Genomic DNA, 18,904 nt, shown 5'->3' with positions numbered 1-18,904 from the left:
GTAAATTCGGCTCATCATTTTCCCATGTGGGCCTCTCTCCCAGACTCATCCTCATTCCCACTCTTCTTTCTTCTATCACCTACAACTACCCCTTTATCAGTATCCTTGCCCTGGTGCTTGGTCAATCTCCAGGCATGGGACATACACAACCCCTCTGTAGCCACACACCAAGATCCCATCCACATCACACTCAAAACCCCATCTCTCTTTCCATCCCAATCCCAATACTCAGTACCTCTAAACAGCCTTAGGGGACTCAGACAATCATTTCTGACCTCCTAGCCAAAGAACTATTGTGTCCTGCAGACTTCCCTCATAACACACCCATTCTCACCATCAAAAAGCCCTCAGGCACCTTCCATCTGGTCCAAGACCTCCGTCATCAATGCAGCAGTGGTCCTTTACACCCCATCTTTCGACATCCATGCACTCACTGGTCCTCCGTCCCCGCCTCCACCACATACGTTTCTGTCCTAGAGCTTGAGGATGCCTCCTCCTCCATTCCCTTACACCAAGATTCTTTGCTTTTACCTGGACTGACCCATATACCCAGATATCCACTCACTTTGCATGGCCAGTCCTTCCTCAGGGATTTAGAGATGGCCCCCACCTTTTTGGACAAGCTTTGGCCCAAGACCTCTACACCTATCATTGTTACTGTCACTCCTCCTCCAGTATGTGCTTGACCTCCCTTCTCTGCAGTCCCTTCCTTTACTGTACCACAGTAAAGCCCACACGGCCAAGTTACTAAACTTCTTGGCCTTATGAGGATATCCCATCTCCCCCTCTAAGGTTCAGCTCTCTCTTCCCACAACCACTTATTTGGGCTTCTAGCTAACCCCGTCCCACAAGGCCATTACAATGGATCAAAAAAACCTCATTTCTTACCCTCCTGTTCCCACTATCAAGCCATTAGGATCTCACTGATCGAGGACCTCACTCTAACCTTCAAAAGTTTTTCTCTAGATAGGGCAGAGGGGTGGGAGGGGAAGGGAGGAGGCAGGGGGGGTAGCAATGTTGGTGGAATGTGATAGACATTATTATCCAAAGTACATGTATGAAGACATGAATTGGTGTGAACATACTTTATATACAGAGATATGAAAAATTGTGATGCATTCCACTACCATGTTTAAAAAATACACACAGTATGTTCTCCATAAATAACCATGGAATGCAAGCATAAGTCTTGTGGGCCAGGCTTTGTTGAAAATGGTTTTTATTACTTAAAACCACATTCTGAGATAAAATGTATACTTAGTCTCTGTGGAAACAGTGTGGCCGTGCCTTAAAATATTAACCAGGACAACCACATGACCCAGCAATTCCTGTCTAGGTACCTCCAAGAGAGTGGAAATGTACCTTCACACAAAACTCAGCATCAGTGTCCAGAGCATCGTTATTAACAATGGCCAAGAGATGGAACAGCCCATATGTCCATCAGTGGACAAAAAGATCAAAAATGTGATGTATTCAAGAAATGGAACAGCATTAGATCTTGAAAAGGAATGAAGCCCTGATACACAGAGCAAATTGGATCACCTGGAAAGCATCCTAAGGGAAGGCTGGGGTTTAGCTCAGGGACAGAGCACTTGCCTAGCACCTGAGGGCCCTGGTTTCACCCCAGCACTAAGACACAAAGGCATTAAAACCTGCTGAGTGCAAGAAGCCAGTCCCAATAGTCCACAGACTGCTTAACTCCATTCAAGTGACCTGCCCAGAATAGGCAGAGGCAGAGAGAGAGAGAGAGAGAGAGAGAGGATTAACGTGTCCAGCAGCTGAGGGCAGGGAGAACAGACTGCCCAGGGTGCAGGGTTTGCTGCTCTTGGGTGAGGAAGTGCCCCAGAGTAAGAGCAGTGGTCCTGCAGCTCCCTGAGAATACTGAGCACCCCAAGTCGAACACTTCAACACGGTAGGAATGGTGACGTTTACCTGAAGTTTATATGAAAAACAAAGCAGGGTGTGGAGCCACATGCCTGTTATCCCAGCAACTTGGGAGGCTGAGGCAGGACAATTGTAAGTTCAAAACCAATCTCAGCAACTTAGCAAGGCCATAAGCAACTTAATGAGACCCTGTCTCAAAATAAAAATACAAATGGGCTGGGGAGGTTGCTCAGTGGTTAAGGTCCCTGGGTTCAACCCCTGTTTAAAAAAAAAAAGAAAAAGAAAAAGAAACCTTGTGATCAGTGTTCTTGGTGACTCCATTTCACAGATACAGACAAACTTTAGGGAACTGCTCAGCCTTGATGCCCAGCAACCTGCCTATTTACACCATGGCAGCATAAGCAGAGCTTGGCCAGCCTGCCTCCCAGTCCTGAGGAACCCAGTGTCCTCTGCAGCAGGGACTCTGAGTAGCCTCATGCCAGGAGGCCTCCAGGCCTGAAGGAACCCGAGTGTCCTCTGCAGCAGGGATGCTGAGCAGCCTCGTGCCAGGAGGCCTCCCAGCTACCCCAGGCTTATGCTGCCCCCAGGCCAGTACTCCTCTGTCCCCTCTGCTTTTGTGGACAGCAGCCCTCTGAGCCTCGCCTGCCTCTGCACCATAGTCTACAGCTCCAGCGAGGTCCAAGCTGTTGCTTGGCCACAGTAGGGGGTCAGCCCCTGCCTGCAGAGCCACCTGCTCCTGTGCCATCTGTTGTCTGGACCCCAGCTTGTGTCACCATGTGGACGAGGACACCATGCTTACTGCTCACTACTTTTGTGTCCTGTGTATGTGACAACCTGTCTGAATCCATGTGGCGAGACAACCCCTCACAGCCCACCTTGTGGAGCACCACTGGCCACTGGCTGGTGCCAGGTGCTCCCCACAGCCCCCAAGGCCACCACACAGCTGCCATGGGCACACTTAACAGGAGATGCAGAGAGAAATCCATGTCCCCAGGTCCCACCACTGCTGGAGCCAGGTCCTGTGGCCAGTGGTCTGACCCAAGCTGTAGGACAGGAACTTAAAGTGAAGACTATTCCCGGTTTGTTCTAGTGCTCGCTCTGACCCCTCCCAAAGGTCTGCCTCACCTTCACTACAACAGATTCCGAGCAGTCAAAGCTCTCAGAAGCGTCCTGCAGGCCTAAGGACAGTGGTCTCCAGGGAACTTCTGGGTCGGACTCTCAAAGAAGCCACCAAAGATCTCAGATGCAGTGGAGAAGAACTTGCACAAATTTCTTCACAGGATTGGAAATCAAGCTGGTGGTCTTAGGCTGTATTGGAATGCTGTCTCCAAGATGGTCACTGGGGTACTTGAGGTAGGAAGCCCTCCTTCATAAGGGACACTGTAATGTGGCACCTCACCCAGCTGACCTTGTAGAACCTCTTCTGTCAAGATGACAAGCTGACTCATTCCTGGGAACCAGAGCAGCAGACTCTGAGAAGCCTCTACTTACATTTGTGGTGGAAGACATGCTTCAGTGGTGACAGGGTGTGCAAGAAGGGGTGTGCAGGGAGGGTGTGTAGGGAGAGGTGTGCAGGGAGAGGTGTGCAAGAAAGGGTGTGCAGGGAGGGGTATGCAGGGAGGGTGTGCAGGGGGTGGTTGTGCAATGAGGGGTTGTGCAGGGAGGGGTACAGGGAGGGAGGTTCAGGGAGGGAGGTGTATAGGGAGAGTGTGCAGGGGGTGGTTCTGCAGGGAGGGGTGTGCAGAGAGGGGAGGTGCAGGGAGGGGTGTGCAAGGAGAAGTGTGAAGGAGGGGTGTGCAGGAGGGGTGTGCAAGGAGGGGTGTGCAGGGAGGGGGGTGCAAGGAGAAGTGTGAAGGAGGGGTGTGCAGGGAGGGGTGTGCGAGGAGGGTGTGCAGGGAGGGGTGTGCAGGGAGGAGTTGTGCAGGGAAGTGGGTACAGGGAGGGATGTGCAGAGAGGATTGTACAGGGAGGGATGTGCAGGGATAGATGTGTAAGGAGGGGTGTGCAGGAAGGTGGGTACAGGGAGGGATGTTCAGGGAGGATTGTACAGGGCGGGGTCTTGTTCCCTTCCTTGTTCTGTGAGGCTGGGGATCAGCACCATGAAGCAGCTCCATGCTGTTAACAGGCTGCTCTGGTGACACAGGACCAGGCCTGGGAAGCACCAGACCTGGGAATAAATCCCAGAGCAGGCCCAGTCCTCCGCCTGAGGTTGGCCCAGCTCATCTGGGTGCCTTGCTCTTGCCCTGTGAGTGCCAGCTGGCTGTCAATAAGCAGACATGTCTGTGACGGCTCCTGGCAGCCTCACATCAAGTAGTGCCAGCCCCTGTCCAGGCAGGGGGTATCAGGGGAACACACTCCCATGCCCCCACCCTGAGGAACTCCCTCTGCCCTCCCAGCTTTAGTGGCAGCAGAGCCTAGTCAGGTGAGGGACGTCCCTTCTGAGTGGTCTTGAGCCTGAGTAGGGAACACGCAGGGCCAAACCTTCTGGTCTCAGCAATGCCTGCCCTTCCTCCCTCATGCCATCTGGGCTAAGGGGGTGCAGAACATGGCTCAAGAAGCTTGGAAGGGCTGTGGCCTGTGCTGGGCAGCCTTCCTGGCATCTGCAGCTGCCTTTGACTCACTCACTATGGCAAAGGTAAGGGGACAACAATGCCACCTGCTTCAGACAGAAAGGGTCTGGAATGGACAGTACCAGAGCTAACATTTATAGGCCCTTAGTTCAATCAGGAAAGGTAGATGGGCTGGGTGCGGTGGCACGGGCCAGTCATCCCAGTGACTCTGGAGGCTGAAGCAGAAGGATTTCAAGTTTGAGGCCAGCCTCAGAAACTTAGCAATGCCCTAAGCAACTTGCAGAGACCCTGTCTGAAAATAAAACATAAAACAGGGCTGGGGATGTGGTTCAGTGGTTAAGCACCCTGAGGATCAATCCCCAGTACCAGAGGTGGGTAAAAAGGAATTTAGATGGATTATTTTACCTCATCATTTCAATTCACCTGTAATCATCTTATTTTTAAGTGAATTCAGGTGAGGCCCAGGAGGACAGGCATCCTGTCCCAGCTCTCCGATTGCTGTGTGAGGTGGGCGGGGGTGGGGGGGTGTTTCCACCCCAATGAGTGGAACAGTTTGGGAGCAAACAAGGATGAAGTTTGGAGAGTGGCCACGTGGGGGTAGTGGAGTCCCAGCCACTCCCATCTAAGGATTTCGCAGGAGGCCATGGGAACTGGGTAAAAGCCTCTCTGGGACCAGGGGTCCGGTTCTGACGCCACTTCTCTCATTCTCTGGCTGTGAGATCTGAGGGAAGTGCGCACCACTCCTGCTCCCTCCCAGACCTCTCATCTCCTCTGAAAAGGGACTCAGCCAGGAGTGAGCCAGGGTCCTAAGTGGCCAAGGCTGTGACAGCACCTAACTGCCTAACTGCAGAGCCAGGGGTGGGATGACCCCAGTGAGCCAGGCTGAGGAGCAGCTCGCAGGCCAGGAGGAAAGAGTGGTGGAGATGGCTGGCAGGACCTGGCCTGCGAGGGGCGCACCAGCTGGTGGCCAGCAAGGGCCTGCAGGATCTGAACCAGCCAAAGGGCCCTGGGCGGCTTTGGCCACGCCCACGCAAGGCCACGCCCCCTGCCCGCTTTGCCCCAGCTGGTTGGGGAGATACTGGGGATGGAACCCAGGGTTCGCACAGGCTGGGCTAGTGTGCCACCAACACCTTAGCTCAGTTCTTGCCCAGTTCCTAAGAGTTAGTTTCAAACCCAGAACCTGATTGAAGAGACTGCAACTGCAGAAGGAATCCTGACTGTGACCCCAGGGCTGCAGAAGACCCAGGGTCTTGTTAGCTTGGAGGACTAGAAGCAGAGGCTCTGGACACTTTATTACTCATGCATTCCTCCACTGCTGTAAGGCGGAACAAAGTGAAGGGTCCCCAGCGCACCTGCAAGCGGGGACACTCAGAACAGGGCGTGTGCCCGCTGCACAGGGGCAACTCTCCAGGTGTTAGAGGAGGCCCTTTACTGCACAACCTAGGGCGCTGCTTGATCCCCGCCCAGGTCTGGAGACAAGCAAGTGGCCAGCTCCCCTCTCCTTGCCTCCTGGTCCTGTGCTTTGAGGTCCTCCTTATCTCGCCCCCAGGAGCAGCAGCTTTGTAGGCACTGAGGTGACCCCACACTAACACCCACCTGTGTCCCTCCCATCTCTCCCCAGGAAGTTCTGCTCACTCCCGTGGGTAACTGGGCTCTGAGAAAATGAAAATGCCCAAATACATTGAGCCTGGGTGGACACCGACTCCTACTTGACACTGATAACCTGAGACCAAAATGTGTCATGGTCCCTGCTTCTCTAGAGCATCTAGGGGTGGAGAGTATGAGACCAAGTTCTGTCCATAGCAGGTCTCCTGAGTCTGGTGCCTACTCAGTAGCCATTCCCCAGTTCCCCAATGCGCTTTCAGAGTAGAGATTTGGGTAACTGGCTTAAAATCTAGAATTATTTTAATTATTAGGAATTTGAGTCTCTGTGTGGTAGTATCTCAAGGTGTTTTCAGTTTGCTTTTCCAAGTTGACCAGTGATGTGGATCACCCATATGTTTTATGGCAAGATTGTAATAAATCCCTGAGCCATTCTTAAAGCAGGAGACAGAACCATCTTTATTTACCAGCCGACAGTCCAGACCTACCAGCGGGCAGGCCAAGGGGCAGGCTGCTAGTCTACACCCTCTGCCCCCATCATATTAATCATACGTGGCTATTGCTATAATTTAAGACCATAAACAAATGTCATGAGATCTAAAATAATAAGCAGAAGGGGAAGTGGGTCAAAATGACCCTAGTCAAGCACAAGTTAAAGAATGGTTTCTAACATCTAGACAATTGTTCTCTGACAAGGTACATGGCCCAAGAAAAATGGGAACCAAAGAGAGAATAATTTTACATTGTATAAGAATTGCCATTTTGTGTTGCCAAACATGTTATGCTAAGCAACTATTGATGGGTACAGTGTGGGGTGTTCCCATGGGAGAAGCATTTCTTACATGACATGGAGTCTCAGGGCAAAATGGAGTCTGTTTGTCATTGCCCATGTAGCCTAGCTCATAATATATATGCTTAATAGTAATTTTACATATTCTTTAGTGAAATGTCTACTTTGCTCATATATTAAGTGGGTCATTATTGATTCCTGTCTTATGACTGAATTGATTTTTTTGTTGAACCCAGAGATGCTTTACTCCTGAGCCACACCCCCAGCACTTTTTATTTTTTATTTTGGGATAAGATCTAACTAAGTTGCAGAGCCTGGCTGTGAACTTCTGACCCTCCTGCCTCAGCCTCCCATGTCACTGGGACTACAGGCATCCCTGCTATGCTTGGCTTGAGTTTTTTATATATCCTGGCTATGAGTCCTTATGACATGTGTGATGTGCAAATATTTGTCCCCATCTGTAGCTTGTCTGTTCATTTTCTTAATTGTGTCTTTTGCAGAAAAGAGGTTTTTCATTTTGATGAAGTTCAATTTTTTTAGATCATTCTTTTGGTGTATGGTATATCTTGCCTAATGCCAGGTCATGAAAAGATTTTTTGCCTATGTTTTCTTCTAAAAGTTTTATAGTTTGACTTTACACATTTATAACTATAATCAAATTTGTTTTACCACTAACTTCTATTACATCATCCAAGACCTAAGCAATTGTATTTTATTGCATTTAAATTCACTCAACAGCTGGATGTGGTAGCCAAGCCTGTAATCCCATTGGCTCAGGATACTGAGGCAAGAAGATCAGGAGTTCAAAGCCAGCTTTAGCAACTTAGCGAGGCCCTAATCAACTGAGTTAGGCCCTGTCTCAAAATAAAACATAATAAAAAATAAAAAGAAAACATAAAAAGGAACCCCTAGATGGTGGCACCCTGTGAAGTGGCCTTGGCAGCCTCTAGGGAAAGTGATGGCGGGGTGGGGGTTTTGGATCCTGACTGGACAGCTGGTTGGAGGCACTGGGAGTGGTCCAAGCCATTTACAATTCCTACATCCTTGGTGACCTTCAGAAGGAGGAAGAATAGAGAAGTTGGACACTCTGCAGGGTATCCTATCCGCTTTTCTCGAAGAAGATTCCCTCCTTGATATCCTCAAGGAGATTGTGAACCATCATCTGAAACTCAGAATGCTGTCACCTGAAGTGAAAAAAGAAGATGAGATACAGGCCATTGGTACCCTCATGGAGAAGCAGGCACAGATTGTGGGGAAACCTAGGGTGGTGTTAGAAGAGGAAAAGCAGAACAGCCACTGGCCCGGTATCTAATGGAACAGATGGAGAGGATGAGGCCCATGAGAAGGAGGGTTCCTAGTAGGTACAAGATGAACGTTGGTTCCGATAAGTCTGTTTCGAAACACCAATGTGGAAGATGTCCTCAATGCCCAGACATCAGAGAGGAAAGTCCTTCAGGATGAGTCCCAAAGGATGAAGGAATAGGGTAAGCTGCAGAGGGAGAGATAAAAACTAGCCAAGCAGGAGTGCGAAGAAAAGGACATCGAGAGGAGAGCAAAAGTGGTGACCCTGGCCTGTTTGGTTCTTCCCCTGTTTCAAGAACCTGATGAAAGGGAAAACTGGTTGTATGTATGTGTACTTAAGAGAAATGAGAGAACACTGCACAGTGATTTTCCAAAGCACTTCCCCTTTTGTTTACATGATTAAAAGGAAAATCACAACCACTTCTAATTACAACATGTGCCATATTTTGGTGATGCCGGTGATCAAGTTATTATAGTTGATGTCTGTGCCAAAGAGCTGCAGCTGGGGCAATCTTTATATTTTAATATTGAAGCCTGTGCTCCTTTTGGCTCCCTTTTTTTAAATAAAATGTCTTCCCTCACCTTGGATAAATAGCAAGATTAAGAAAACTAACAGAATTTTCATCTGGGAGAAGAAACATGATCATTTCTGAAACAAAGGGTGCAAGTACAAATTGCTTCAGGGACAATATTTACTTGTAAATCTATAGTTTTATGGATGATACAAAAAGCTAATATGGAGCCAAGTGGGGCAGTACACTGCCACAGTCCGGCTGCAGCAAAATAACCGGGGGGGTGACGAGCAACTTGTGTACCTTGATACAGCAGGAGTGGGAGCCATTTATTGTAGGACAGGAGGGGTATTTATACATTCCACACAGCTTATATAATTAACATAAACTCGATACAGCAGTCAACCAATAAGGAATCTCCATACTTAATGGCTTGCTGGCGTTACTTCACAAACCACTCCCTCTGGCAAAATGCCAGGCACCATCCAGACTTGTTTACAGACTCTAACAGTGCACACCTGTAATCCCAGATCCTGGGGAGGCTGAGGCAGGAGGATCACAAGTTTGAGGCCAGCTTGGGCAACTTAGTGAGACCAGTCTCAAAAAAAAAAAAAGTGGGGGGTCCTGGAGACTTACCTGAGTGGTAGAGCACCACTGGGTTCATTCCCCAGTGCTGCCAGACAAACAAACAAACAAAAAACTAATGTGAACCCTACCTGGATCCAGATTTTATGTTACATGACAGCAAAGTAGGAAAGTGGGAAGAAATTAGGTGGAGTCTGTTCAAGATCTGAGACCTTTTTTTTAAAGAAAGTTTCAACCTATGGGAGAAAAAAAAGTATCTTTTTAGGTAAAGATAGTTACATATTTTCCTAATTTAGACTGTAATGTTAAGAAGGATGTGTCAATTTTAAGGGCAACATAGTATTGTTAAGCTAGATTTTTTTTTTATAATCATGAATTCTCTTGAATGCCAGTAGAAATTTTAATCCAAATTTTTCCTAAAACTGGTAATTCCTGATTTAGAGAAACTGAAGAAATTGCCCCCTTTTTTTTAGAGAGAGAATTTTTTTAATATTTATTTTTTAGTTCTCGGCGGACACAACATCTTTGTACATGGTGCTGAGGATCGAACCCTTGATCCTAGGCCACACGCATGCCAGGCGAGCACGCTACAGCTTGAGCCACATTCCCAGCCTGAAATTGCCCTTTTAAAGAAAAGAAATACTAGAAAACTTGAGGTACTTAGCAGATATTGAATGAATGAATGGAAAAACTGCCTGAGAGAGTCAAAAGTGAGCAAGAACTCCCCAATTCTACCTTTTTAACAAGCCACATTTAATTATAAATAAGGCTTTTCTCTACTTAACTTTAAGCAATAGTAGATTCTCAAGAAGCCTAAAGAAGAACTGGTATTGTGGCTCAGCGGTCCAGCGCTCCCCTAGCACGGGTGGGACCCAGATTCTATCCTCAGCACCACATAAAAATAAAGGCATTGTGTTGTGTCCATCTGTACCTAAAAGAAGAAGAAGAAGAAGAAGAAGAAGAAGAAGAAGAAGAAGAAGAAGAAGAAGAAGAAGAAGAAGAAGAAGGCTAAAGAGAGCATTTTCTCTGATAAGACAAAGTAGATATTTTATACCATGAGTATAAAATATCTACTGCAAATTACCAACTGCAGGGAAAATTTGGCCATATTTTTTTAATGTGATACAAACTAAAAATGGTTTTTACATTTTCAGAGGTTATAAGATAAAGAACACATGATAAAGACCATATCATGGCCATAAAACCTGAAATATTTACTATCTAGACCATTGGAGAAAGTTTGCTGATCTTTGTTTTATATCATTAACTATGAGATTAACAAAAACTTTTATCTTTGTGCAGAAGATTGAAAATAAAAAACCATGGTTAAGGAAAAGGAAATTATATTACCTCTTCATAAAGCCCTAAACATGGCATTGCAAAAATAAACACATTTAAAAAAAAATAAACTTTACTTAAGCAAAATAAATAAAACATTAAAAAGGACTGAGAATGTAGCACTGTTGTTAAGTACCCCTAGGTTTAATCCCTGGTATCAATCAATCAATCAATAAAATATATTGCCTTAGCCAGGACACTGGCACACACCTGTAATCCCAGCTGCTCAGGAAGCTGAAGCAGAGGACACAAGTATAATGGTAGCCTGGGAAACTTAATGAGACCCTAAGGAATTAGTGACATCCTGTCTCAAAATAAAACATGAACCAGGGATGGGGATGTGGCTTAGTGGTTAAGGGATCCTGAGTCAAATTCCCTGTAGCAAATATATATAGTTTGAGCAATTTAGCAAGACCTTGTCTCAAAATAGAGGGATGGGGCACTCAGTGGTAAAGTGACCCTGGGTTCAATATCCAGTATAGATGTATGTGTACCAAACACACACACACACACACACACACACACAGAGAGATAGATATAGGCTGGCTGAGTCACTGGAATGATAGGCATGTGCTACCAAGCTTGGCTAGTAACAGTCATATGAATGTGTGTGTGTGTGTGTGTGTACTGGGGATTGAACCAGGCTCCTGCATTTGCTAAGTAGGTACTTTACCACCAAGCTGCATCCTCGGCAATTAAAAATAAAAAAGGCCTTGCTTGGTGCAGTAGTACATTCCTGCAATCCCAGTGACTCCAGAGGCTGAGGCAGGAGGACCACAAGGTCAAGGGCAGCCTGGGCAACTTAATGAGACTCTATCTCAAAATAAAGAGGGCTGAGGATGTGGCTCAGTGGTAGAGCACTTGTCTAGCATGTGTGCAGCCCTGAGTTTGATCTATTTCTTTCTTCTTGTAACCAAAATAGTGTTTTCTTCAAGGATCCAGATGTTAGCAAAGTTGACCTTTTACTCACTTTTAAAGCTAATAGATTTCAATTTTAAAAGGAAAACAATGTGTTTTGAAGTTTCAATTTTTTGTGAAAAGTTAACTTGTAGTTTTGAATGTTTTAAAAATAAAAATTTGAAAATGTGGTTTAGATTTGCAAATTTACTTTTGGAAATTTAAGTGCAATTAATTTCTTGCCGCAGTCTGGCTGGGCACAAATCATGAGCCACTGAAGCAGGAACAAACTTTATTTCTGAACTCCACCAGCACACTCCACATACGCTCCCTGGGAACTCTCCCAAACGCCACGCGGCTCCTCCAGGAACCACACACCAACTGGAAATCCCTCCTCCGGCATTTCCCCAACCAATGGGAACTCTCCGGGAATCCCCACAAGAACTCCAAAGTAGTGAGAATTCCAAAGCAGCAGGCCGAGGCGGACAGCAAGGGTCTAACATACACAGCCTAACATAACCATCATCATCCCAACGGCCTGCTGGCGTCACCTCTCAACCACTCCTTTCTGGCAAAAATACCATGCGTCATTGGGACTCGGCTATGGCTCTCAGCAATTTCTGAAAACTTAAGTTGTTTGCTTGGCAGTTATAATTGGACATTGTGAATGTTTTTAAAATTTAAAGATAGTATAGCTCTTTTCTCAAGGAACTTGCTGGCCCCTCTTCTGCATGTGTATAGATGAATCTTCCAAATACACCCAAATCATCCAGTTTAAACAGCCTTTGTATACACTGCACATGTGTCAGACGCACACACAATGCAGCCCTTGCAGCATGCTTGCTGTGCTTTCCCTGCCTGCACTGAGATGCCAACTTGCACCATCAATTGGGCTTATTTTGCACCCCCTTGCAGCCCTGGGCACCTACCAGGCCATCACAGAACCTCTCTGACTTCATGCTCAGCCATGAACCCTCATTACCCAGATGGCACCCAGGGAATTCCTTGCCCTCTCAAGAGGTACCCACAGGCTCAGGGGTGCCCAATACAAGCCAATCTTTCCTGCAGCTTGAAATTTCCTTTCCTCTGCAGAAGACCTAGGTGGGCAAGTCCACCCACAACTATAGTGGAATGAGTGTTTGCCCAAGAAGCCAGAATGATTTCTGAATTTTCAGGGCCCACACACTTTCTGGGAGTGTCTGAAGTGGTAATAACAAATCCTGGAGTGCTTGCATGCCCCTCATCAGTTCCACTGCAGAGAACTCTGGCCAGTTGCCCTCTTCCTTCTTTGTAAGGAGTGTGATGAGAGGAGCAGACTGAGGATCTTAATGCTGATGGTTTCAAATGCAAAAATGAGTAAAGTCAGAGCCTGTGTGAGGAACAGGAGCCCAGGAGTGAGGGGCTTGTGCCTGGGGAGCAGACAATGAACAGTGCCACTCTGCTAGCACAACCTAAATGGCAGCACTTGAGGGTATGTTATCTACTTTGTGAGTGCTTCAAATAGTCGTTAATAACATGCTTATTCACAGCAAGTACCAATATTACAGAAGATTCTAAAGGGCATCAAATCTATAAAAAAAAAAAAAAAGTTTAAAAGGGAAACATTAGTGCCACAGTCCGGCTGCAGCAAAATAACTGGGGGGTGACAAGCAACTTGTGTAGATTGATACAGCAGGAGTGGGAGCCATTTATTGTAGGCAGGAGGGGTATATATACATTCCACACAGCTTATCTTAATTAACATAAACTAGATACAGCAGTCAACCAATAAGGAATCTCCACACTTAATGGCTCGCTGGCGTTACTTCACAAACCACTCCCTCTGGCAAAATGCCAGGCGCCATCTTGGCTTGTTTACAGACTCTAACACATTAGTACAGGGTGCTCTCCCTTCCTATGAGTCCTCAACTTCGTGAGAAGTGATCTTCCTCCAGCAACTCAGTTGATTGTCAGTGAAGCAAACTTTGTTAGCAGTTTCCTTTGCAAAGCACCTGGGGATGCTGTGGGAGTCATGCAGATGCTCAAACGACAGTGCTTACCTGCTCTCCAAGTTTCCTTAAGGCAACACCTTTGGTGACATTTGAGATAGTAATCTACACATCCCCATGGACAAACACCTACAGTCCTCTGCTCTGCCTACTGGGCTGGAAGGGTGCTGTGAGACTCCCTTTAAGGTCATTTAAATCAGGTGCAGTGGTGCACACCTGTAGTCCCAGTGGCTCAGGCCGAAGCAGGAGGATTCCATGTTCAAAGCCAGCCTCAGCAACTCAATGAGACTGTCTCTAAATAAAATATTAAAAGGTCTGGAGATGTGGCTCAGGGGCCAAGCATCTCTTTGTTCAGTCCCCAGTACCTCCCCCAAAATATTTTAATATTCAGTTGATGGTTTTACTTTGACTATTATTTATTCCATTTTGAGAACAGGCAAACATGAGGAAGTTGTTAAAAATACTCTAAAACTCATGGGGTTTGTGATAATTCAAGTGAATAAGAAAACTTCTTTCCCTGAACATTTCAGATCTGTTGGTTTTTTTTTCCCCCAAGGCACAGTGGCACATGCCTGTAATCCCAGTGACTGAGGAGGTTGAGGCAGGAGAAGTGCTTTTCTAAAGCCAGCCTCAGCAACTTAGCAAGTTATTTATTCTCAAAATAAATAACTGAAGAGCAGAGATGTTGCTCAGTGGTATATCAGCTATGGGTTTAATCTCCAGTAATAAAATAAATACATATAAATAAATAAAAATGAAGTGCTTTTTACTGCAACACTTTTTTACACATAGGTCTTAAAAAAATACCACCAATATTCTGTGTCACCCTAGGTAAAACAGAAATAGGGTAATCATGCTAATTGCACTTGACCTGTCCCATCTGCTTAGCAGTCTCCCTTCTCTATTAAAGGGGAATAACTGTAAGATTCTCATAGACAACTGGGCTTGAGACTCATCATCTTGAAGTAGGTATGTTCTAGTTCATATGGGAAACTGTTTATTCTTCATGAAAACAAGGAAAATTAGGGGGAGTTGTAAATATACTGTGTGTTGTATGTGCATGTGTGTGTGTGTGTGTGTGTGTGTGTTTAGAAAGTGAAGGACTCATGCTGTATCTCACAATTGTAGTGAGGCAAATAAATGAGACACACTATACACACCCAACACATTTAAAAATGAAATATAAACTTCCCATTTCAAAGCCTGCTGTCATGACTTGTTGATGAACACATATGGTGGCATTTGGAATCATGGTGCCTAAGATAGGAACACATGCCAATGCAAAAAGAGGAAGCCATCAGGAGTGACTGATCTTTTCTTTTTTTATATATATATTTTTTTAATATTTATTTCTTAGTTTTCGGCGGACACAACATCTTTGTTTGTATGTGGTGCTGAGGATCAAACCCGGGCCGCACGCATGCCAGGCGAGCGCGCTACCGCTTGAGCCACATCCCCAGCCCTTTTCTTAAAAATTTATAAGATTGTGATTCAGGTATCCCACTTCTGGTTATCTGTTGAAAGTGAATGATGGGTCCATAAACACAGTTTTATGAAAAAAAATAAATCCTAGGGCTCTAGGGTCCAATTACACAGCAGGGAGACTATAGGTATTAATGTGTGGTGCATTCAAAAATGAGAAGAAACATTCTCAGTGTTTTTCCCATAATGATGCAAAATATGTGAGTGAAAGCTATGTGAATTATTAATTGGATCATATAATACGTACATGTATTGAAACTTCCCTCTGGACTCAATAATAACAATTCTTACACATAAATTGAAAATTATTCCAAAAATGGAATATAACTTGGGCTTCAGATGTAACTCAGTGGTACAGCGCTTGCCTAGCATGTGTGAGGCACTGGGTTTGGTCCTCAGTACCACAAAAAAAAAAAAAATACATAAAATAAAGGCCTTGTGTCTTCCTAAAACTGCAAATATTCTTAATAATTGCAATAACTCCCCAGTCACTCCCAAATTACAATTTAACTTGCCTTAGAAAACTTTTAAGTGAGTCATCAGAACCAAGCAGTCTCCTGTGTGAGCCGACCTGGGGTGGAGACAAGCAGAAATGGTAGAGCAATCAATCAGCCTTGGGATGAAGAGCAGCTGATGACTGTAGCTGACTCTGAAATCCCTGAATCTCCAGACACACACTGCTTCCACATCTCTTAGGCCTAAAATTGATCATGAACTTCCAATAGTTACATATCCCAATCAATTTCAATCAAATCAATGATTGTGGGTCTTCCTTTGACCCAAAGGGCTAACACACACACACACACACACACACACACACAAATATATATATATATATATATATATATATATATATATATATATATATATATATATATATATATATAGTTGTGTTTTCTTTTTTATTTAGCTTCTGAACATGACTTGCAGGAATTCCAGTGTCTCCTCTGAATAAGATGTTTGTTTTTCTCTCTGTGTGGTGACAGGTGTTCCTGTTCCTGTTAAGACCTAAAAAGGGACAGGTGTAATCTGGAGTATCTCACAAGGACTCAGTGGCAGAGAAATCTCGGAAGCCTGTGCCATATACTCACTCTAGCCTTCAATCCCCAATGTATAATTACCATGATAGATCATAGAATAAAAGGTAGCCAAGGTCAAAGACAAAAGTCAAAAGATATATAATTACATAAATCATGTGGGAGCATTAAATGCTCCCTGAGTGCGGCTCTGTCTTTCCCCTCATTATTGGGCACTTGTTTCTAGTCACACTTCCCTGCTGGGTGTCCAAGACTGAAGAGGTCTTTTATATTGGGCAAATGTTTTACTAAACTTGTTGATGTGAACCAAGTCTCCTCAGGGCTACTCTTGGGCACTTCATGAGGAACTGCTTGGATCTTCGGCCTTTTTTGTTTTCTACCACACATGGGCCAGTGTCCAGCTGACCACAAGGCTTCCCAGGCAAGCATTGGGAATCTCTGTCTCCAATGGCCCCCCTTTTCACAAAATATGCACTGATGACTCCTAGTTTCTGGGGTATTCAAAAATCCCTGGTAAGTTGTGTTGCTCTCCAAAATTGCAGGGTCCTTAAGAGTACTGTCATTCTATTTTGCACCAGGGATTGAATCCAGGGGTTCTTAAACACTGAGTCACATCCCTAGTTCTTTTTTTTTTTTTTTTTTGAGATAAGGTCACACTAAGTTGCTTGGGATTTCACTAAGTTAGTGAGGGTGGCTTCAATCTTGGGATCCTCTTGCCTCAGCCTCCTGAGTTCCTGGAATTAAAGGTGTCCACCACTGGGCCCAGCACCTATAGGGTAAAATTTGAAAGTACTAATTCAAGATAGAGAAATCTGGGCTTGATTTCATGTTCTTATATCTTACCTATAACTGTCTTAAAATCTCCATGATTACAAACAGAATAAATAAAGATTGGATTGATGGGACTACTATTCTCCATGTGAGTTGACAATTCTAAAAGGATTAATGGAGATATTTTAGTACATTTTTACTGTCTTTTATGTAGAACATTTAGTAAAGAAGAACAATGTGTTACCTGTCACATATGACCATGATTCAATAAATAACAATGTTAACACATTAACAAATTTTACTTTTATTTAATAAACAAATTCATACATAATGGGAATAAAGTATTTCAAAATTCACTGGAAAGTCTCAAAAATAACAGCTCTCAGGAACAAGTCTTCCGATAAAAGAATCTAAGAATTATTTCCTCCAGTTTTGAAAAGTTAAAATATTGAAAAATCTTTGGTTTATAATGAATTTGTATCCTTACAGAGACAAGTTTTCTGCACTATTCTATGATATTTGTGAGAATTTCTTTATTTTCCTACATTAGCTAAGGATGTATAACAAATTTTAAGCAAAAGTTAAAGGCAATTCCTCATTTTCCTCTCACACACACATCTATCTAGATAGGAGGTAAAGACAAAGGCTTTGCTATATTTTTTATATTTCTCATGGTGTTTTCTTCATGATAGATATTTTGCTGTTATTTAAGGCATATATGTCAGGCAAATGTCTTTCCACATTTTCTATAGGTACTAGGTTTCTAAAGATAAAGAAAATTTGAAATTTGAGTAAAGATTTGGCCACAGTATTTACCTTCTTGTTTGGGGTTTCTCTCCACTGTGAATTCTCCAGTGATTAACAATGTTTGAGTGATTGCTGACAAGTCTGCAACAGTTTTTACACTTGTATTTACCTCTCCCCATTATGATTTCTCTTGTGTCCAGCAAGGTGTGCTCTTTGATTAAACCCTTTCCCACATTCTGCACATTTGTAGGGCTTTTCTCCAGTATGAATTATCTGGTGTTTTATAAGGCATGAATTATACCTAAAAGCTTTCCCACATTCATTACATTTGTAGGGCTTCTCTACAGCATGAATTCCCTGGTGTTGAGAAGTCCTGTTCTTTGAGTAAAACCTTTACCACATTCTTCATATTTGTAGGGCTTCTCTCCAGTGTGAATTCTCTGGTGTTGAGTGAGGTGTTCTCTTTGAATAAAGCCTTTCCCATATTCTTCACATTTGTAGGGTTTTTCTCCAGTATGAATTATCTGGTGTTTGGTAAAAGATGAATTATACCTAAAACCTTTGCTACATTCCTTACATTTGTAGGGCTTCTCTCCAGTATGAATTTTCTGGTGTTTAGTAAGGCCTGTTCTTTGAGTAAAACCTTTGCAACATTTTTCACATTTGTAGAATTTCTCTCCTGTATGAATCCTTTGATTTTGAGTTAGGGTTGAAAAATTCTTAAAAAGATTTTCATATTCCTTACATTTGTAGGTTTTCTCACTGCTATGCCATCTTAGGTATTTAGAAAGGAAGGAGTGATGTTTAAAGGATTTGCCACATTCTTCACATTTGTAGGGTTTCTCTCCACTATGAGTTCTGTGGTGCTTAACAGGGGGAGGTCCTCAATTAAAAGTTTTGCCACAATCTTTGAATTTGTAGTGTTGATCACTGCTATGGTACTTGTGGTGTTTAGAAAGGGGTGAGCAACTCCATGCTTGGACACATTCCTTAAATTTGGGGGACTCCCTTCCAGGATGAGCTCCACTGTATTGAGGAAGGCTAGCAGCTGAGTTAGAAGCTCTCTCACATTCCTCACATGTGCAAGGCGTCTTTTGGCCCTGAGTACTTGGATGGGTCATCAGCTTTGAGCACCGAAGAAAGACATTCCCACATTTGTCATCTCTGTAAAGGTTCTATGTACAATGAGCACACTGATGTTCTCTCATATTGCAACCAGAGCTGGAGTTCTTCTGTGTTTTGCTACATTTGTAATTGTTTTCTCCAATTAAGTGCACTGGTTGCTTAGGGTAGAGACCTGGCTGAAGGTCTTGCTTGTTTCATTACATGTGTTACACACTTTCCAGTAATCTATATCTGAATTTTGATTAAGCAGTATAGAGTACATAGGGGCCTTCCC

General features: G+C 44.4%; 2 pseudogenes; one reads left to right on the top strand and one right to left on the bottom strand.

Annotated features, from left to right (window-relative positions):
* Window positions 1-7,758: 7,758 nt before the first annotated feature.
* On the top strand, window positions 7,759-10,226 carry LOC124100390 (coiled-coil domain-containing protein 43-like; annotated as a pseudogene).
* A 6,967-nt stretch (window positions 10,227-17,193) lies between these two features.
* Window positions 17,194-18,660, bottom strand: LOC124100432 (zinc finger protein 678-like; annotated as a pseudogene).
* Between the last annotated feature and the right edge of the window lie 244 nt (window positions 18,661-18,904).

The sequence above is a fragment of the Marmota monax genome, unplaced genomic scaffold (assembly GCF_021218885.2).
Source record: "Marmota monax isolate L192 unplaced genomic scaffold, Marmota_monax_Labrador192_F-V1.1 WCK01_AAM20220418_F8-fsc00238, whole genome shotgun sequence".
NCBI classification, from domain to species: domain Eukaryota; kingdom Metazoa; phylum Chordata; class Mammalia; order Rodentia; family Sciuridae; genus Marmota; species Marmota monax.
This window is presented reverse-complemented; position numbering and strand designations above follow the sequence as displayed.